This window comes from Topomyia yanbarensis, chromosome 2 (genome assembly GCF_030247195.1).
Source record: "Topomyia yanbarensis strain Yona2022 chromosome 2, ASM3024719v1, whole genome shotgun sequence".
In the NCBI taxonomy this organism is placed as follows: Eukaryota; Metazoa; Arthropoda; class Insecta; order Diptera; family Culicidae; genus Topomyia; species Topomyia yanbarensis.
Genome location: NC_080671.1, coordinates 439,097,490 through 439,117,990, shown reverse-complemented (window position 1 = coordinate 439,117,990; position 20,501 = coordinate 439,097,490).

Sequence of the window (20,501 nt, the reverse complement as noted above, 5' to 3'; positions counted from 1 at the left end):
CAAAAGCAGTGATGCTATGAAAAGTGAAATTTTCATCAATCTTCAGGGCATCAATCGGATTTTGCTTAATAACTTTTTCCACAAGTATCAGATCGTTTTGCAGTCTTCTAGACTTTGTTTCCTTGGCAAATTTCCTATAAAAATCAGACATCTACTTATTTTTAGGAGATAACGGGCGACTCTTGGAAGAATTAATTTGCAAAAGACAATTTCCCCATACGAAATCCCATGTAAACTTTAAACAGTGGGCGCAAAAATATAGTTTCACCGATCGAGCTAAAAATTTGCAGAGTTGTTCTGGGAGCTAAATGGGACCCAAAAAGTTAATTGGAGCCAAACTTTATTTTTTTCATATAACCATGTCCCACTCTAATGGTCACCCTATCTGATTGTAATTGCATTGGTTTTTTTCAGCTCACGTTAAGATGTATAACCAGTGACATCAAGAATGTGGATTTTCTAAGGCTTGTTCGATTTTGTTCCTTTCAGGATTACTGAAAAATTAGTCATTGCAAAGCTTTTGGAAACATATACTAGGTTCAACATAATGCATGCAAGTTGATTTAGGGTTACCAAATGGACTGAGAGCAAATTAAGGACATCCCTGCCAAATGTTATGCCAGTTTTGTCACTTGAGCCAGAATTCTGAAAAAAAAACAGTCGGAATTCTGGCTAATTTTGAACTGGGATGTTGAATCTCAATCGAGACAAATTAGAATGATGTAGTGTCAATACCAAACTTTGGCCAAACCTCATATTGAGCTATTTATCCAACAAATTTTGGTTACTTCTGAGTAAAACAAATTTTGGTTGCCATGAGTCGCAGAGAGTATGCAGTAACAAAAAAAAAACCCCGTTTTAATCCACCTAGTGGTGCGATTGTGCCTTTCTAATTTATCCAAACTACGATTCCATGGCTGGTTATGTTTAATATAATGGTGGAAATGACTATTAAATATTCAGTGCGATTTACACATACGTACAATGAATCGACAGCTACGAACTTAAGTCGCTATATGTCGACGCTGATACGTTAAGAAATTTTAAATTAGTTTCTCAACTCAAAATCATTTCAAACCTAATTTTGCACTGGTTTTTCAGACCCACTAGGAAAATTTATTCTAGAGGAATTAGAACATTTATTTCGCGTAGAGGGGTACCTGATGAGGGAAGGGTGGTTTAGGGAAGATTGGTGAGTGATGTGGGAGGAGAGGGTCTCACCGTATCTCCCTAACTACGACCCTGTTAAAATACAGAAAACCTATGTAAGTTAAAAAAAATGGCCGGGATTAAGTTGACGATGTTCAGAGTGATTGCATAACCATAAAGGCAAAATCGCTGGAAGGAAATGAAATTTATTCTCTTGGAATAAAGTTGATCTGAATAATTTAATACAGAGTGATTTGTCATGACGTTTTAATTTTTTCCGAGTTAGAGTCCAAATCGAATCCGAGTACTTTATCCTCACTTTCACTTGCATATGCTTTAAGTAGCTCTAAAGCATTCATTTTCGAGATTATACCGATACCGCAAGACAACGGAAGACGAAAACACAATGACAAGTTTGCTGATGCGCGCATCGCACTGGGACAAGCATGCTTTGATTTGCCAGTTTTAGATCAATTTTTCAAGCCTTGTTTTAACGTTGTTATTCAACTAACGAATAACAACGTTAAAACAAGAATTTCACGATGAAAATAAGTGGATTTCATTGTGAGTCATCAGAAAATAAGTCATACTGAAAAACGTACAGCTAGTAGAATAGTTTTGTCCTAAATGGAAGAATAAGTTTTAAACTTTTATCGCATTTTTCTCGACTGGATGATGTTGAACATGGGACAGATAGGATTGGAACGGCAGTGTAGCTGCAGTCTAATTTTTATCTAATCTAATTTCTATGACTAAATTGTGTCTTCACTGTACATAATATGTTAGCATCACCTCGGCGAGTTGAAAAAAAATCATGAAGGAAATCATGAGTTACAGCGATTTGCAGATTTAAGTAAATTTTCATTAGGCATCCACCTAAATGTTCGATTATCGATATCGATGATCGATATTCGATATTTTGAATTCACAAGTACGGCTATCTAATTCTATATTAGAAACCATGAACTAGTTCACGATAATTGAAAAATCAACAATTTCATTGAATGATTTTATTGATTTGCAGGTCCAACTAAGCAATGTAAAAAGTCTACGAAAAGCTGACAGACAGCAAAGAACACTTTGAAATGAGGATACGAACACTGCATGGTATTTGTGTTTCCATTTTTTAAAGAAGGTGAAACAATTTGCAACGTTCCGACAAACGAAATCCCAATTTTTCAGGAAGATGTATTTGACGAGGCTTGCGAGGAGAACGTAGATTAAACCATTGTAGAATATATCAACGATTCAACACCTACGATAATGAGAAACAGTATAGCCGACTCTTCTAAAATATTTTTTCGAATCAGATCATACGTCGGAAAAAGCAGATCCGATGGATGTATTTTTTTCCAGAACTTTTCGTGACGGGTAAGACGTCCAGTGCAGCTAATCAGCGCACATTGTAAAGAACAGACTTTTTCAAACAATATCGGATATGGAATGGAATGAAATCCAATCCAAACCGAAGTATCAGATTCGTTGGATGAAACCGCATTATTTAAAAACGACAATATTACAATATTGATTTAGAACTTATAAACCTCACTCTCGATAGTTTAGTTACCTATATTATTTAGACCACTCATAAATTTCAGGTTATTAAGTTAACAGGAAATAGTTCTACACATGGCTCAGCATATGAAAAAAAAATAACCAAATGAATGGAGTAAAACCTCAGTTTTGCCTTAATCACTTTTGGTCGTTATGTAATGGAAGAATTTAGCCCATGCGGAATATTCTTGAAATAAAGCCATGAAAACCAAAAAGCCAATTTTTAAAACGTTCATTACGAAAGATACCCTGATATATTGTAGTTGGGAGTGATATTATCTCGGATTTGTTTGTAACAGTATGGCGAAGCAGGGGTAATCGACAGCATCACGTGCAGCATTTCACATTTTTTTGCGCCTGCATCGTCTGCAATAATATTCGATTTGTACATCGATATTTTGTTTCATTAGGCTCAACCTGATGTCCGGAAAGAAAACTTGGACGAAAATCCATTTGGAGAAAGTAAAAAGAGCTTCATATGGAAAATAATTCCGATTGGGTCTTTGGTTTATAACGAATGTACAATTACACGATACACTTAAGTAAAAAGTGTTTTGTAGAATTGTAGAATTTGAAACAGTTTCAATAGACATAAAAGATTTTTCTATCATTGTGTTCAATGAGGATTGTATGCTGAGATATACACACTTGAAGAACGTTCCAAAGCTTTAAAATTTATATTCCAATATCAACACAACAACGGATATTTTCTATTCCTTGAAAAAGGTGAAATAAATCACCGAAACCGTCGGATATTGAAGCAATACGTCGTTTTTGCTGTTTTATTGACTGCTAAGCCGAAACTCGTTACCAAAAAATATTCCAATATCAATAAATCAATGGCTCTATTGTTCCAACTTATGAGTAAAAATGGTTCAGCGGTAAAGCTGTTATTTTAATGAATTTAGAAACACGAAAATTTGCAGACCTTCCTCCAGGTTGAAAGATTTTTGAGATTCTCTTGTTGCCAGAAAGAAGAACTATACGGTGTGTATAAAAATATTACTCAACCTAAAAATAATATTAAATGGGGGCTAAGGAGCTCAATTATAGATGGGCCTTAATTAGTCATCAGGAAATCTAGAAATCAGGAATTTGTCTTGGAATTAAAAGATGTTTTTTTTGGTCACAGAAGTCTGAAAAATGATTTTTGTACAGAATTGAATTTTCAGGTCCAGCATTTTAATGCGTAATTGAAAATAGTGAACTGAGATGAGGCCACCTGTAAATAGTATTCATTTGCATTGAAGTATATAGAAAAGAGTGTCGAGTGTCTAGGTTATGTTGGCAATTATATTATTATCGATGGCACAAAAGTTGTACATTGAGATTAATAATTACATTATAATGCAGTCTCTTTCTACCCATCCTTATCACTTAAGAATTATTTCGATCGGAATTCTCGTTCTGAAGATATGGGTTTATGAGTCCAACACAAAACAATACCATGACAAAGGAATGGTTTAGATTACCAGAAAAGGTATTTAAATTTATCGAAAATCCAGTGGTCATTGTAAGTATCCCTGGACTGCTTTTTAGACACGAATATTCTTGAAATTACAAATAACTATTTTCAAGTCACATTGATCATGAAAAATGTATATTGGGGTTTTTAGTACAACTCCGTATCAGTTGTAGTTACACAGTAATTGTATGACATAAATTCAGTGAGATCTACTATCTGTCCAATGCAAAAACAGTGATTGGAATCCTCGCTAATTTACGTGTAGAATACGGCGCACTCAAACGAAACGTCTATTGTATTGTCCAATGTCTGTACTAATTCTGGTACTGAAGCTTCAATTGAAGCGTTCTCTGCAAATTTGGGCAATTGAAACCATCGCTATAAGTTAAAAGCAAAGGATGCAAGTATAGTTCGATAGTTCAAGAGTTTTTGGGCGTCATTTTTCTCGGATCTAATTTATGGATATTTTTGGAATTTGATCCGTTATTTTTCATAAAAGTGCATTCATTGTATTGGACTCTGCATTTTTAATAATATCAACCCAATACAGGTGTTCTTTATTTGCAAATAACACATTTAAGCATACGTTTAATTCAAAATTCAGTAGAGATACGAAAAGTTTGAAAAAGTCCACTTGAGCTGTCTTTTTTTCAACATTTCTGTCTTCAAACAACCGTATTACCCAATTTGAAATACCCAAGGATTTCCGTAATTATAGTATATACAAACGCTCAGTATAGAATTGAATTAAATTGCAGTTGATGTAGTTTTCGGTCATATGACTCTCCTTAGTGCAACTTTTCGAAAGAATAGCCCCTCATCTTCAGAGGAAAGCAGGGTTTGAACATAAATTAGTTATAGTTTTCTCATAATAAAAATATTTTGAAAATTTTGCCAGGACCACAAATATTTTCTTTTTCAAGTAGAATGTAATATTTAGTTTGTTTCCGCAAGTGGCTCTGTTCTCTACCAAAATGAAAAACTATTTATAGGAAAACAGAAGACAAAAATAAATATGTTTACGTAAAATTGAACAAATACATCGCAAGATTAAATTAGCTTGGAAACTAACAAATATTTCAGATTAGATCTTATGACACATCTTAGAAATGGATTTGTAAATATCAGGATAGATCTGAATAGTGACAGTTGCCACGGGTCTACAAGTGAGGAATGGTAAATGATAGTTGTGTGACATTATTTTTGTATATAGGGCGAAATTTTGATTCCTTACATCTTTATTATATATATATTGCAACTGATAATTTTTACGCCATAAATATTATAACATAAATCTTGTAAAAGAAGATAAACTTTGACTAGAATTTTGTTATTCAAAAACACAGTTGTTCTCGGTGCTACGGTGCTATGAATATGAATTATGTTAGAAATATATTTTCTTACTACTAGGTGCATTACTTGGTGATTTGTGCATTCATATAGGGGAATCCGGGGCTATTTGGACCTACTTAAGCAAATCGCCCTTGTAGGTGGATAGATGTGAGAGAATTTACCGGTCAAAGGTCCTAATTGTTAGTTTGAAATCTCAGCTACATTTTGATGCCATAAAAAGTTCATTTTCACCACTCAATGGGAGCGCTAGGTGACGATTTGCAAACCTCTACGTTTTTCCATCCTTTTGAAATGTAGGGTGATTCGGACCTCCCTACGGGGACATTCAGACCGCGATTTTTCCTTAATTTTTTTACTATGGATTTATGTTTACCTATGAAATATTTATAAGAGAGACTCCTTAAGAAGCAAATAATAAAATAAATTCCTTTACAAAAACTTAATCTGGTATGTCACAGGTGTCGATTGGCGGCCCATGCATTTTCTTTGCTGTGGCGTGTGCAATGGTGTGCTCAACCGCAAGCCGCTGAACGGTGGTTGACGGAATAGGGGGTCCGAATAGCTCCGTTTGCTCATTTTGCACAAATGTGGTAAGCGTCTTGAAAATATCTCTATTTTCACCAAGAACAAAAATCATTCCATAAAATAGGAGCCAGCCTCAAGCTTTCCAAAACACTTACCTTATATTTTTTCACTTTTATTTGCTGATTTAATCACGGTTTTTCCATTAAAATGATTTTTGTTTTGAGAATGGCAAAAAAACGATACTCGTTTTATCTCCTACTTACAAAGAACAAAGAATCAAATTTAGCTCTCAAAATTAATGTTTCAGAATAGCGGTTCCACGAATATGTACGATATGTGCAGGGTTGGGATTCGAACCCAGGTGAGTTGCGTACAAGGCAATCGATTTACCACTTACGCTACGCCCGTCCCCTAAGTTCATACAGAAATATTTGGTTCGGCAGACTTTCTGTACCTGTGGATTGAAATGCGACATTTTCATTGAGACCGAGCCCGTCAACAAGGAAATTTGCTTTAAAGAGTGTCTGCTACCTTTCATAAAGCAACACGATTATTCAAGTGGTATAACGCCCACATGGTTCTGGTGGCACCCAAGGATAAGAACCCTCCCAACACACTAGAACTCGGACCTATCGAGGAATATTGGTCCATCGCCAAGCGGAACCTGAAGAAGACTCAAAACAAGTTGTAGGAATTTATCGGTGCTTCTCGTTGAGGAGAAAGAAATGTGCCCTTTGGGACATTGGAATATCCTTTGTTTTTTCTTGGGTACCTTGAATTTAAGGAAAGTTTATGAATCTTGGCACTTACTTGCTGCTGAGTGCAGATGAACTGCATGTGGTACATCTCGATTTATTTGCCAAAGCAAACTGTCTGTGGCGAACAAAGTGGACTAGGTGGCTGGATAGAATTTTATAACAGTAATTAAAAGACGCTCAACTGAAAGTTTAGCTGAATATTTTTCTTTATTTTTTGCTATTTGAACTCATGAAAAAAAAAATTAATAAAAACAATTAATCATTGATGTTTCACAAAATCAGGTACATATTAATTTTCGTTCGTTCATCAATAATTGCTCTTCATCTTTGGCGCCACCAGCATCTATTATTCACTCGCTCTCTTGCTTTTGTTTTCCCCACGAAATGGAAGAAAGCTTTGATAACTCTAATCCACGAAACCGGCAACGTACATGATGTCACCAATTATAGAGGAATTTCAATCTTAAGCTGCCTCCCTAAAATCTTCGAGAGTACGTTGTTAGATGTTATCTACCCCACGTTAAAACACATCATCATTTTGGACCAGCATGGTTTTGTAAAAAAGCGCTCGACAACTACAAATCTGATGAGCTACGTGTCGTCGCTGATTGATAAATTGGAAAAAACGACAACAGATCGATGCGGTGTACATCGATTTATCGAAAGCTTTCAACCGTGTTCCTCATCTGCTTACTGTGTGTACCTTGCGAACCGTAGCGCCTCGGTGCGACTTGGAACTACACTCTCGGATCCTTTCCACATTTCATCGGGCGTTCCTCAAGGAAGTCATCTCGGACCTCTTCTATTTGTGCTCTCTGTGAACGACCGCTGCAGTGAATCATCGTCTTCTAAACCCGCATAAATGTGTACCATATGCCAACCATTGCATCAAACGTTTCAAAACCATTTTCAATATGGTTCGTTCAACAATAGATTAACCATTGCCTAGTATAATATCGAACATAACCAGTGTCGTTTTTCCATACTCGACCATACAAACAACGGGTTGTTAAGAACAGTCACCATACAAAAATGTACTGTTTTCCATAAACATTTTGACAACATACCATTCGAGAACCATACAGATTATAATGGCATGAAAATTTTAGGTCTAGCGATGGATAAAATATTAGGTGGAGAATAATATCTCTTGGAATACACGGAAGGTACAGCAAATGGTAACTAAAATGGGTATGGTAGTATAACAGTTGAATTATAATGGTGGAATATATCAGTAGTATTCCCAATTTGGTGACTATTATATGAATAGTTTGGAAATGGCTCCGAAGATTTCTGGAATGGTATTTATTTATACGGGAAGTCATGTATTTGTTTATTTTGTTTAAGTCACGTTGGAAGTCATGTATGCTGATGATCTGAAAATATACCGTGTCATAACAACTATGGTAGACTGTTGTGCATTGCAAATGGACTTCGATAGGATCATTGACTGAAGTGACAAAAACGGAATGAGTTTGAATATTCAAAAATGCAGCACAATCACTTTTACACGAGTACATACTCAAATTAAGTTCGAATACTCAATGTGTTCTGTTCACGTAGAACGAGTCGTATCCGTCAAGGACCTTGGTGTCGTTCTCGACTGTAAGCTACACACATACTCTTCCGTTATAGCTAAAGCCTACGCTATACTTGGACTCATCAAACGCAAAACTCGTGATTTCAATGATGTGTATTGTCTAAAACACTATACATTACACTGGTACGCAGTATTCTAGAATATGACGTTACTATTTGAGCTCCGTATCACATGATACACATTAATCGTATCGAAAGGGTACAGAAGAACTTTATCCGGTTTGCACTTCGTCTGTTAGCCTAGCAAAATCGTTTCCAGCTTCCTCCATATGAAGATCGCTGTACCCTCATCAATCTCCCTACGCTGCGAAACAGACGGATCTTTCTGCAACAACTTTTCATTTTTGACCTTCTGACAGACAACGTAGACTCTCCTGCGCTTCTAGCAAAAATTGACCTGAACGTTCCGGGAAGATCTTTCCGTAGAATTGATTTTTTCCGACGCTCAACACATCACACGCAGTACGGCCAGAATAATCCTTTGGATGTTTGCTGTCAACTCTTCAACAGTGTCTATCATTTATTTGATTTTAATATTAGTAAAGAAACGTTTAAATGAAAAATAGGTTTAAGTTAGTGTTTAGTTTAAGTCAGTGCGATGTAACTTTGTTGGTTAAGTGGTAAGCGTGACCGCCGCTCAGTCCAATGGGTCTGGCTTCAATCCCAGCCGAGGTCGTTGAGGTGTTCTGAGGTGAAAACACTGTGTCACGTCTTTATTCGCAAGGGTAGTTGAGTCGTTGGGCCCAGTGTAGATGAACCGATATCTGGTTTTGGAGTCACCTTTCTGGTGTCGGTGATAGGCACACAGTGCGGACAGAGACCGACGGAAAATAAACGAAAAAAATGACCGTAATACCCTTTGAAATGAACAGCACTAAGTGTATTCTCCTATAGTCATGAAATACACAATAGCAGATCTTTATTTTTTCAACAGATTTCGAGCTTAACAGATCCTGTGTCTGAAATATCGACAATGATGGAGCGGGCCCTTATGCTGACCCCTCCCCGGGCCGGTAATTTCTCTCTACTGCCTTCCTTACGGGCTTAACTTTTGTCTTCTGTTGATGGGGGTCGAGCTTAGGCAGCATAACTATGAATCAGTCAAGTCCACCAACATGCCTCCTGGTAAAGACAGACTTGTCCCTCTTTACCATGAGCACCAACAACATATTCAACATCAGCAGGACCTGATGGTATTCCTTCCATTATACTGAAAAAATGCACAAGCGCATTCTGTATGACCCTAAGACTAATTTTGAATTTACTTTACATTCTGCATTCGATCGATTTGTAGGTTACTGCATACTAGAAACGAAAATCTGGTCATCAAACGTTAAGAACCTTCTAGGTAACTGAAGTCTGATATGCAATAGAATCCGGATGCGACTGAAGCGAATTCCTTTAATTAAAAAAAATTGGGAAAGGGAAACAACTTTGGGAAGGTCTTGTAAACTGCGGAGCTTTCAGTTATGATTCATCTGGATTATTTGGTCATAATCACGATGATGATGATGATGATTCCATTTGAATAATAAACATTCAATGTTATTTAAAGCCCATAGCAAACTGATGTTACCAATGGCACATTTATATTTATATGGAATGAATTCCCAAAAACCCATATTTCCAATTCATACCGTAACAGCGTTTCTTTGTACGACAAAGTTGCTTGCTCGAAAAAGTAGTTTGCAGTAAAAAAAATTCTATTCATTTCTAGTATACTTACCATCTACACACTCAATTCGGCTCGGTAATTTCCCAACAGCCGTGTAGTCAGCAAATTTAGAAGGTGAAGTGAGATTTGTTAGCTGATTTTCTGTGAAAGATTTTGCGAATATCAGTTATGAAACGTCACTTTTACTGAGATCTCAGCTAAAAAAATGTTTACTGAGATCTCAGCTATTGAGATTTTGTGCAAAATAGGCGAAAAAGTTGAAATTCTGTAGAAAAAATTAAGTGTGTACTGTTTTGTGTTTATTTAAATATTTCCCAACCACAATTCATACTTACTAGCTCAAGCGGAGCGGAAGGAATGCTAAGTAATTCAATAAATGCTGACTATTATTTACCACCACGTCAACTATGCAAGTGAACTCTAAAGCTTCGGCAAATAATCGTCGTTCATTCAATCCTTTTCCTGTCAATAGTTCTGTCTTTCAGTACTTACTATCGTTTCGTTTCTACTTTCTTTACTTGGATTCTGAACACTTGTGAATAATCCACATTAACTCCGCAACTCACCTACCAATGCAAATGATGCATCCCAAATGTGGGAACCCGCCATTCCCGCAATCAGACCGTTCAGGAACAGCTATATCAAGTGTAGTAAATTAACCCCCCCCCCCCCCCCGCCAGTCGAAATCTAACTCGACGAAACACTATAAACCTGTCAGCGGAATGCGATTCGACAACTAGTGTAACCGCATCGAATCACCATTTATGGCGTTGAGCAAACAAACAATAAACCGAATTAAACGCTCAGTATCAGTATAATCAATCTGTAAAAAAAAAAATAAAACGGATGGATCATGTCACGCCGGCTGAATACCTTTTCCTCCACATCTTCCGCTAGTGCCTGCTAGGAATATGCACTGAAACCCTCGGTTCCACTCCATAAGATGCATCTCTCAGTGGCTACGAGGTGACCGTAAATCTAATTAGTTTAATAAAGGGTTTCTGTTTTGCTTATCCTCGTTTAATTCCTATTTTTTTTTGTTTTTGAGTGCCGAAGCACATATTTTGATTGCGAGTTCTAATTGACTATCCAGGCCGAGCTGGTTTTTAATTTGGATAATGCAATTAACGCTTCAGTTGCCTCTAATCAGTTTTATTGTGGTGGCTCATTATCACCCACCGGGAATCAAGATCAAATTGTTGATTGCCTTATTTGCATTCCGGATTACCAGCGAGTGTATGTGTTTGTGTTTAAGTATGGTACTAAAGTTAGTCTTCCATTGGAGTTGCTGCAGTTAAGATTTGCTCTGTATGATTTTCAGGCAGCTGTGTAAGTCGACGGAACGACCCTGATTCATCAGGAATAGCGTCAAGTAATGAATAAAGATCAGCACCGCCGCCGCCGTCGCTTACTATAGATCCTACCTGATCGCACCGTTTGCATTCGATCTCAGATCAATCATCCGTGCCGAATTCTTGAACTGAGACCGTCGGTTGGCGTAGAGCTCAAAAACTATAGTCAACCACAGTTACCTACTAACCTGTGCGTGTCTAAAGCTCGTTTCGAGTGATTTTGTATGCTCATTAAAATTACATCATATTTTTACGGCAATCTTCAGCCGATCAATCGCACCTGATCTCGTTCATTTAGTATTTGCCGAGCGCCACATAAATGATCGTCGTTTTGTGTCGGAGAGGTTGATGGGACGCACAGTGGGAGAAAATGGAGTTTTTTTTCTCGGGATTTTGAAATCATTGGTTAAGATTACGATTTTCATATTTCCAAATGACCTAGTCGGTATGTTGAATACCTCAGATTTGTGAAAAATATCACATTCATTTTTGTGGACTTTGGTTGATCCCCAACAAACAATTTGGCTGGATAATGGCTTAAACAGTTCTTGTTCAGCTTATCCTCACTGATCAAAGGCTTGTTCAGCTTTCGATGTTTGTTGGGTACTGCTGCTAAAAACAAGATACATTACTATTTGTTTAAATTTAACCATATTTGAATGGCTGGCGTCCAATAGGGGCTAACCCACACTTTGCATTTTTAACAGGAAATGGAAACTTCCGCATTTCCAAATTAACACGAGCAATTCACGAGTATTTTCGTAGTTCAAAGAGGGCAACCCGAACAAATTCTCATGGGTTCAAACGCCTTACAATCTCATAAAAAGACCACGAATATGGTTCGCGCCAAATTTCACACCATTAATACACCAGAAAATGGTCTCAAAAACCCACAAATACACCAGACTATGGTTTTTATATGGTATCCTTCGAACCATGCTGATGGTGTTTTCATGGGTTGAACCCATTTCAAACATTATCAAAACACCATATAGTGAGTTTGGTTCAAGAGCATGGGTGAATTATGGGTTTTTCGTTTGCTCAGGAACCCCGGGGGTACCTGGCGTCTAAAAGGGGGTGACTTAGTCGCTAGGGTGGCGCTGTTATCAACTTTTCAATGGAACGAGATAGAAAGATGGTATCTACCACAAAAATTGAATGTCAGGTAATTATAAGTATATCTTTTGAAGATACTAACTTTGTAGGTCCTACAAGTTATGAAATATGACGTATTTTTGAAAACATGGTCTCTAAGTAAAATGTTTAACCAAAACATGCTCTCGAAACATACAGGACCTACAACATTTGCATCTTCAGAAGGTATGTTTAAAATTATAGGATTCTTGAAGACACCACGTTTCTATCTAGCTTTATTAAAAAGTTGATAACAGAGTCGCCCTAGCGAATGAATTCTGAACTAGTATGTTTCATCAAAATAAATAGCTAGGTGCCATACAGTAACTTTCTCGAAAACACCATAACTCTATATCGGAGGATAATAACTGATTCCGACAACAATGTACCGTTTTCCTTTTATTCCCTTATTGCTCGGTCAACTTTTAATGTAGAGACATGACACTTGTACTGTAATTTTCGAAAAATTACGCTCTACAATATACATTCGTGCAAGACATACCTATTAAATAGAAAATAGCCATTAATAGCAAGTATGTGAGCGGCATTTATTACTTTTTCTGAAAAATCTCGGAAAACGAACGAGAAAACTCGAATTTCCATAAGACACAATGCCCCATAATCCCAGACCCTTTTGGACGCCAGCTAGTACTGGGGTTACCTCCATGCTTAACTTTGACTGCTACTAGCAAAAAATCTAAAAATGCATTATCGGTCATAAAACATTGAATCTTTCGTGAATTTTTTCTACTTTCTGAATTTGTAAGTTTTGATGTAGGCGTTCATTTGATAAAGTTATAATATATTTGTCGAATGAAGATTCGTCAAATCGTTGTAACGTCGTTTTCAAATTTTTTAAATGACAGTCCACGTGGATTACTTAGAACTACAGTGAAGACCCGATTTTATCAGCTTTTTGATCCGATTTTATCAGCTTCATATGAAAATTGATAGTTGGTAGTTTGATGGGCTCTAGCAGACGAACCAAGTTGAACTCGAGTAAATCCTTTCTTGGACATATATTTCTTATCTAAGAGATCCGAAAAATGCAAAAATAAGAATATTTTTTTTTTAATTTTGCCTTAAGGAGAACTTAAACTAAATAATCAGAAAAGGTTGCAAGGATATATCTAAGGAACAAAGAAGAATATTTGAAGAGCTTCGGTTTATTAAAAAGATAAAAAAAATATATGTCCCGATTTTATCTATGTCCCTGTTTTATCAGCAGCTCAAAATTCGCCAAGGGGCTGATAAAAACGGGTCTTTGCTGCATTAAAAAAATGCCAAAATGACAATTTCGAAAAAAATGTGGATTAGCCCCATTTTGACGCCAGCCATTCAATTACATTGATCTTAAATGAGGAAAAATGAGAAAGGTACTATTGCAAACTAAAATTTGAAATCAGTTGATCAGCTTCACGAAAATATGGCATAATATTGCAATTTTATGCATCTTCCTTATCCTGAATTTGTATGATAATCCGGACCGGAAATTGTACAGCATTCACTAGAAAATCATTCAGTATCGGTGTTAACCTTCCAGCAGACACGCTAGTACGCGGAGTGCGCGTCACTCAGAAAATCAAGTCAGGCCCGTGGGAGGGTTTTGATTTTTCTACGTTTCTCATAAAAGAAAGGTTAAACTTTGAAGATTTTTATGAGACACGGAAGGCCGAGTATTGTGTACCAATCGACTCAGCTCAACAAATTGGGTAAATGTCTATTATCAAGAAAGAATGGAATTGATAGGTGGTAGTGTCGGATTGGTTTGAAGTATTTAATCTTGCTGACAAAACTTAAACCTCTTGTATCTTGCCATCCTCATCCATCCGGGGTCACTGTTACACTGAGAAACATTGTTCCTAAAATTTTGCATAGAGTACCATGAATTCTGGAATATTCACATTTTTTCGTTACGAAAACAGGACTATGAACAAAAATCATGTGTTTTATAATTATGTTCAATTTCGCTTCAGTAACGCCCTCATAACGCTTTTATTAGCGGAAATATTAGTTTTTGTGTTGTGAAATTCAATCACGGTTTCCTTGTCATTACCAAAACGATTTTATGTACGTGAACTAGTTCACTACTTTATGATCATTACTCTCAGATGACTCATGATGTTATTCATAGATAGTTCGCCAAATCAAAGCATTGTGGTTATTTTCTCGTGCTCTATTTCACGATACTTGGAAATTTATTCATTCAATCCATTCGATTCTCGTGAACTAATTCATGATTATATATTAAACACAACTTATCATTCGTGCTTCTTAAATAGTTCCCAAAATCATGAAATATTATTCATGTACTCGTGAACTCGTTCATGATTTCTAGTATAATAGTCACGACTGATCATGCGTACCCGTGAAATAAATCACAAAATTATAAAATGTTATTCATGTCGTGAGCTGGTTCATTTTATCTAGTATAGTAGTCACAAGTTACCATTCGTGCTTGTGTAATAGTTCACGAAGCCATCAAACATTATTCATGTAATCGTAAACAGGTTCATGATTCCTAATATATTAGTCACGATCACAAGTTCATTACATATTATTCATGTATTCATGAACAGGTTCATGATACCTAGTACATGATTCACGATCTATTTTGCGTGAAGATAGCCCTAATCATATACAATTTCATGGAACATGGTAATGAAATTTTCATGTGAGCCAATTTCTCAAAATGTGGAGTAGTAGTCGTGGAATCATTCTTGTTCCGTGCACTTTTTCATAAAATATCCAGCTGTCTGCGACCAAGAATAGGCACGAGCTGTAGATATAAAAAAAATATTGGGACCATTATCGTTATTCATTCGATGCGGTTGGATAGACAACGAAAACTGTGCTGAGCGCCTCAAATCGTGTTCGTAATATAGTTTACAGAATAAGATCACGCGAACAGTTCACCTTGTCACGTTACTCCGAGTAAAAAACGGATAGTAACCAAAAAAATACCAGAGCACGATAAGACGAAAAGAAACTACGAATACCACGATGAAACTGAAATCATGTCACATTACTCCACGTGTCACATTCGAAAGTAAGGTCTAGAATAAAATATCAAGGTAAGATGAATAGAAATTACAAAATTCGTGACTGAGGTCCAGAAATCATAAACATAAATCACACAACTCGTGACAAAAATATCAATAATCGTCACTAAGATCCTGAAATCATGAACATAAATAAACATGAATCCCTACTCGTGACTCAAATATCACAACATGAACAGAAAATATGAAAACCAAAGTTCCTGCAATCATGTAATTGAAATATTCAAAATCGTGACTAGGATCCTGAGATTATGAACATGAATCACTTTACTCATGACTGAAATATCACGATAAAGTGAATAGAAATTACGAAAATCGTGACTAAGATCCTGAAATCATTAACATTGATCCCGCTACTCTGACATAAGAATCCTGAAATCATCAAAATCGGCTGTGTATTCCCAAATTATGAACAAGACTCATAACAAAACTAAACATATCCAGCGAACAGCAGTAACCCAACCAATCATTCAAGTGTAACGCCATGTATATAGTCGGAGCGAACTAGTTTTGTAGAAACACAGATAGTTTCATGGATACGAGGTCTAGTATTCATAATTTTAGAAACTGTCACGGTTTTCGTGAATCGTTCACGAAATAGCGATCATTTTTTCATGAATTTATGAACGAATTTTTTCCGTGTAGGCACAACTTCAGTGGGGATTGTACTCTAGCTCTTTTTATTCTCGGTATATCTAACCTGCTCAGGTCTGCTACAAATATCGTCACCGGTTGAGACACGAATCGATCCGGAGGTGTCGACCATAATGATTTACATCTCTTTACAACCACCTTCCCAGGGTTTCTTATCCTTCTTGGTGCTACTAGTTCCTATTCATTTGATAGCTGCTGTTGAGAATTTCTCGGCGGCGGTATTTCTGCCGGTACCGATAACCATTTTCGCGACTCATTTAGCTGTCAGTCACTCCGACGCCACAGTGCACAGTGGCGGATTTGCCTAAAAACCTGGCCAAAAGTCGAAAATTGCATGGTAGTACTTTGGGTTCTAGTACATAGATTGTCCTTCAGATTGTGCTGCCGCATGCTATTTTAAGTGAAACACTCCAAAATTTCCATCTTTAAGGTTTTGACACATCCAAACAGTTTAGACCATCACGTTTTGCTCATATTTTTCATCGAGCGCCCAAAATATCAGTATTATTCAAGTGTAGCTAGATTTGGATAAAAGTGCCGGTTTCAAATGCGTAATAATGGAAAGTAATGCTGACGGTATGTACTTTATTTATATGTGTTGATGTCAAAATATATTATTTTGTTTATTTATAAAAAATGTCTATAACTTTCACGCTTTTGTAGCAGAAGGTTTCAACGGAAATTTTTGCTAAATTAATGAAATACTTTTTTTGTCCACGTATGTCCACTATGTTTCAAGGTAATTTGTGTTCCTTGAACGATTCTCCATTTGGAACGTAATAGAATTCTTGCCCGAATTTGCCCGTTTATGAGTAATCTTTGATTAAGTGGAGACGAAGAAGGATTATAAGATTTCTAGTTTAAAATTTGGACTCGTACTTTTAATTACTGCTGCACTTCCGGTTGTCACAGCGAGTCGCACAATACTGCATTTTGATCAGGAAGAATTTTGTATTTAGTGGTGAAAATTTTATCGAGATTCATAAACATGCTCAAAAGTTATTAAAAGTGGAACTCAAAAGACGTAAATAATTTTGGTCGTTCATATTGAAATCCAACGAGGTCAACAGAAGTGATCGCCAACGGTTCCAAATATCAAAAATCGATTATGAATACCATGATTAAACGTTACTATCAAAATCAATCATGAATGCCATGATTACAGGAACTATGACTTTTGATCATGCAAAGAAAAACAAATCTAGAGATGGAATATTTGACTGGATACTACAAACGAAAAGAGTAGAGTAGTGCAAAAGAATACTGGGATCTCCGGCCGTGATTTGACCAAAAAGCTCACTTTGGCGTACACTCCAGCTTGGTGAAATTGTTTTTGAAAAGGTTTATAGTCGTAGCATGTCAGCAAGCATGACAACAAAACGTGGTTGCTCAAAACTATACCAAGAAGCAGTACTAGCATTTTCTGACCAAGTATAACGCATGAATTTAAATGGACGTTTCATCGTAATAATGGACTTTGGACAAATCCTCGGTCAAATTTAATTCAAATAAAACTATGAATCTTAGGGAATTTGACTTGTTTTCGTATTTTTGTCATATTCATTTTTTAGTTACTTCAATTTGCATGCAAACTTGTTGTCAATTTTTACTACATGCATTTCGTCGCAGAATCGGCTTATTTTCTGTAAGCTAGAAAAGTACTATTTTTCGTTCTTTGAGAAATATGTGCATCGGACAGCAATTGAACAATAATCGTACAGAGATTTTAAAAGTTTTGTAACTATGTTGCATAATATTTAAAAATTCATAGTTTGAAATGGCTAATAACATCAATTCTCATAATAGCTACATTATCTAGACACCCAAACATCATAATGCGTGCAAATCAACAAATTCTATCATTTAACTACACACTATTTAAAATTCGATACATTATAAACGTTATTAGCGTACACTGGAGCCATTGAATCTTCATTCCTGAAAATTTACTTATATTTAGATTAAAATATTGGTCATTTTGCATCCGCCATTTTGAAAATCAGACATTCAAATCGTAATCTGCGCCCCAAAAAACCGTGGTATGCATCTTTGCAGGTCAATCAAAACCATTTTAGACTTTTGGCCAGGTTTTTAGAGAAATCCGCCACTGTGCAGTGGCACGACGAGTCACAAAACCACAAAAATCAATGTCTTGTAATTCTTTTGTAGATATTTATTTTATTTTTCTCTCAGTTTGAATAAAGATATCTCAAAATTTTACTATAATCGGATGAAAAATGAATTTTTAACATGTCGTTGAAGCAAGTGATGTCGAGGATTTCTGTTCAATTCAATGCATTAGAATTTTTAGTACCTTAGAGTTTCAAATGGCGATATCTCAAGAACTACACAGTCGATAGGAGCAATGTTAAGTTCATTGGAAAGAAAAATGAATATGCAAAACTATAGATGGGAGATTTTTGCACAAAACTAATTTACGTTTGTTCTGCATCAAAAAAATCGAATTGAAAAGTTTTATATCATATCAGTAATTTATCTTTATACGTCTTCCAATGTTTGAGATGGTCTCCCATGGGTCACTTATCATGAATCTGACTCAAAATTTATTGTAGTTTCAAGATATATAGGGCTCATCTTGGGCATTTTTGCGCCGAAGTTTGTATATCTATGTTTTTGAAAATACCCATATGGAGACGCCCTGTAGCTCATAAATCTCCTTACAAATTAATTGCCTAAACAACATCATATTACTGAAAAATTAGTGATTTTCACTAGTTTTGTCAACCATTTCTGCTATCCGATGAGATTAGCTACAATGATTAATGTTTATATTAACCCTTTAACGACCAACGCATTCAAATGGGTTTATATAAAATTAGTCGAAAAAATGAATTATGGAATATCAAAACTGATAGCAGAAATGGATTCAGCGACCCAAAATTAGTAAAAACCCCAAGTATGTGGCTAAATAGACCAATTTTTATAATTTTGTCACAACTTTGTATGAACAGGTCCCACTGTGCGACGGCTGTAAAATTTCTGCAGATAACGATATCTCGATTTTCTTTGATATCAAATCCTTAGATCCCGTTGCTAGCCCGCTGACCAACCTTTGCTGTGTAGCTGATCTACTCACAACTAGTGCTAATATCGAAACAAGCTGAAATGTGAGCCGGCCCAGAGATGCCGACCAACATAACTTACATCCCTTTCCAGCCACCTTCGTGGGGTTTCTTCCTTGGTTTTTTCAACGACTTGTTTCAAGAGTGATCGAACTCGAATGACACGGCTCACTATATAATTTCATCGCTGAACAGGAAATTAATAAATTTTTAAAAGTGATCAAAACCCTCATGGGAGTGGTTAGAACCCCTAAAACCCTCCCCTTGCGCACGGGCCTGAATCAAGCGAAAGCGTCTTTGAATACCGACCTACTCACTCAGTGAGCAATTCGCGCGACTTTAGGAGAGCCAGACATAAAGTTTTGAACAATATATAACTTCTGAATGGGTGGGCGTAGCGTAGTTGGTAAATGGATTGCCTTATACGCAGCGCGCCTGGGTTCGAGTTCCGACCCCGCACATAGGGTTAGAAATTTTTAATAAGAGATTTTTCTAATCCGAAGAGGTGAATGACCTTAAGGTTAAAACCTATATAATTGAAATAAAAAAAAACTAGCTAAAATAAAATCAAAATCAGCCATAAGTCCTTTACACAGCATACACAGCTATTTGATCTCTTCATAAAAGTGTTTCGTAATGATAAAAAATACTTTCAAACATTGCTACCACATAAATCAAAATTTATAAGTAAAACCCGTTTTAATCCACCTAGTGGTGCAATTGTGTCTTTCTCATTTATCCAAACTACAATTCCATGGCTGGTTATGTTTAATATAATGGTGTAACTATCTATTAGATATTCAATGCGATTTACACATACGTACAATAAATCGACAGCTACGAACTTGAGTTGCTATGTGTCGACGCTGAAACACTTGAAATCAGCGGCGAACCCAGGAGGAGCGTTCGGGGGTTTGGACTCCGCCAAAAAATTTCAACGTGTTAAGAAATTTTAAATTAGTTTCTCAACTCAAAATCATTTCAAACCGAATTTTGCACTGGTTTTTTCAGATCCACTTGATGAGGGAAGGGCGGTTTAGGGAAGGGTGGTGAGTGATGTGGGGGGTGCCCCTCACCGTATCCTCCTAACTACGACCCTGTTAAAATACAGAAAACCTATGCAAGTCAAAACAAAAAA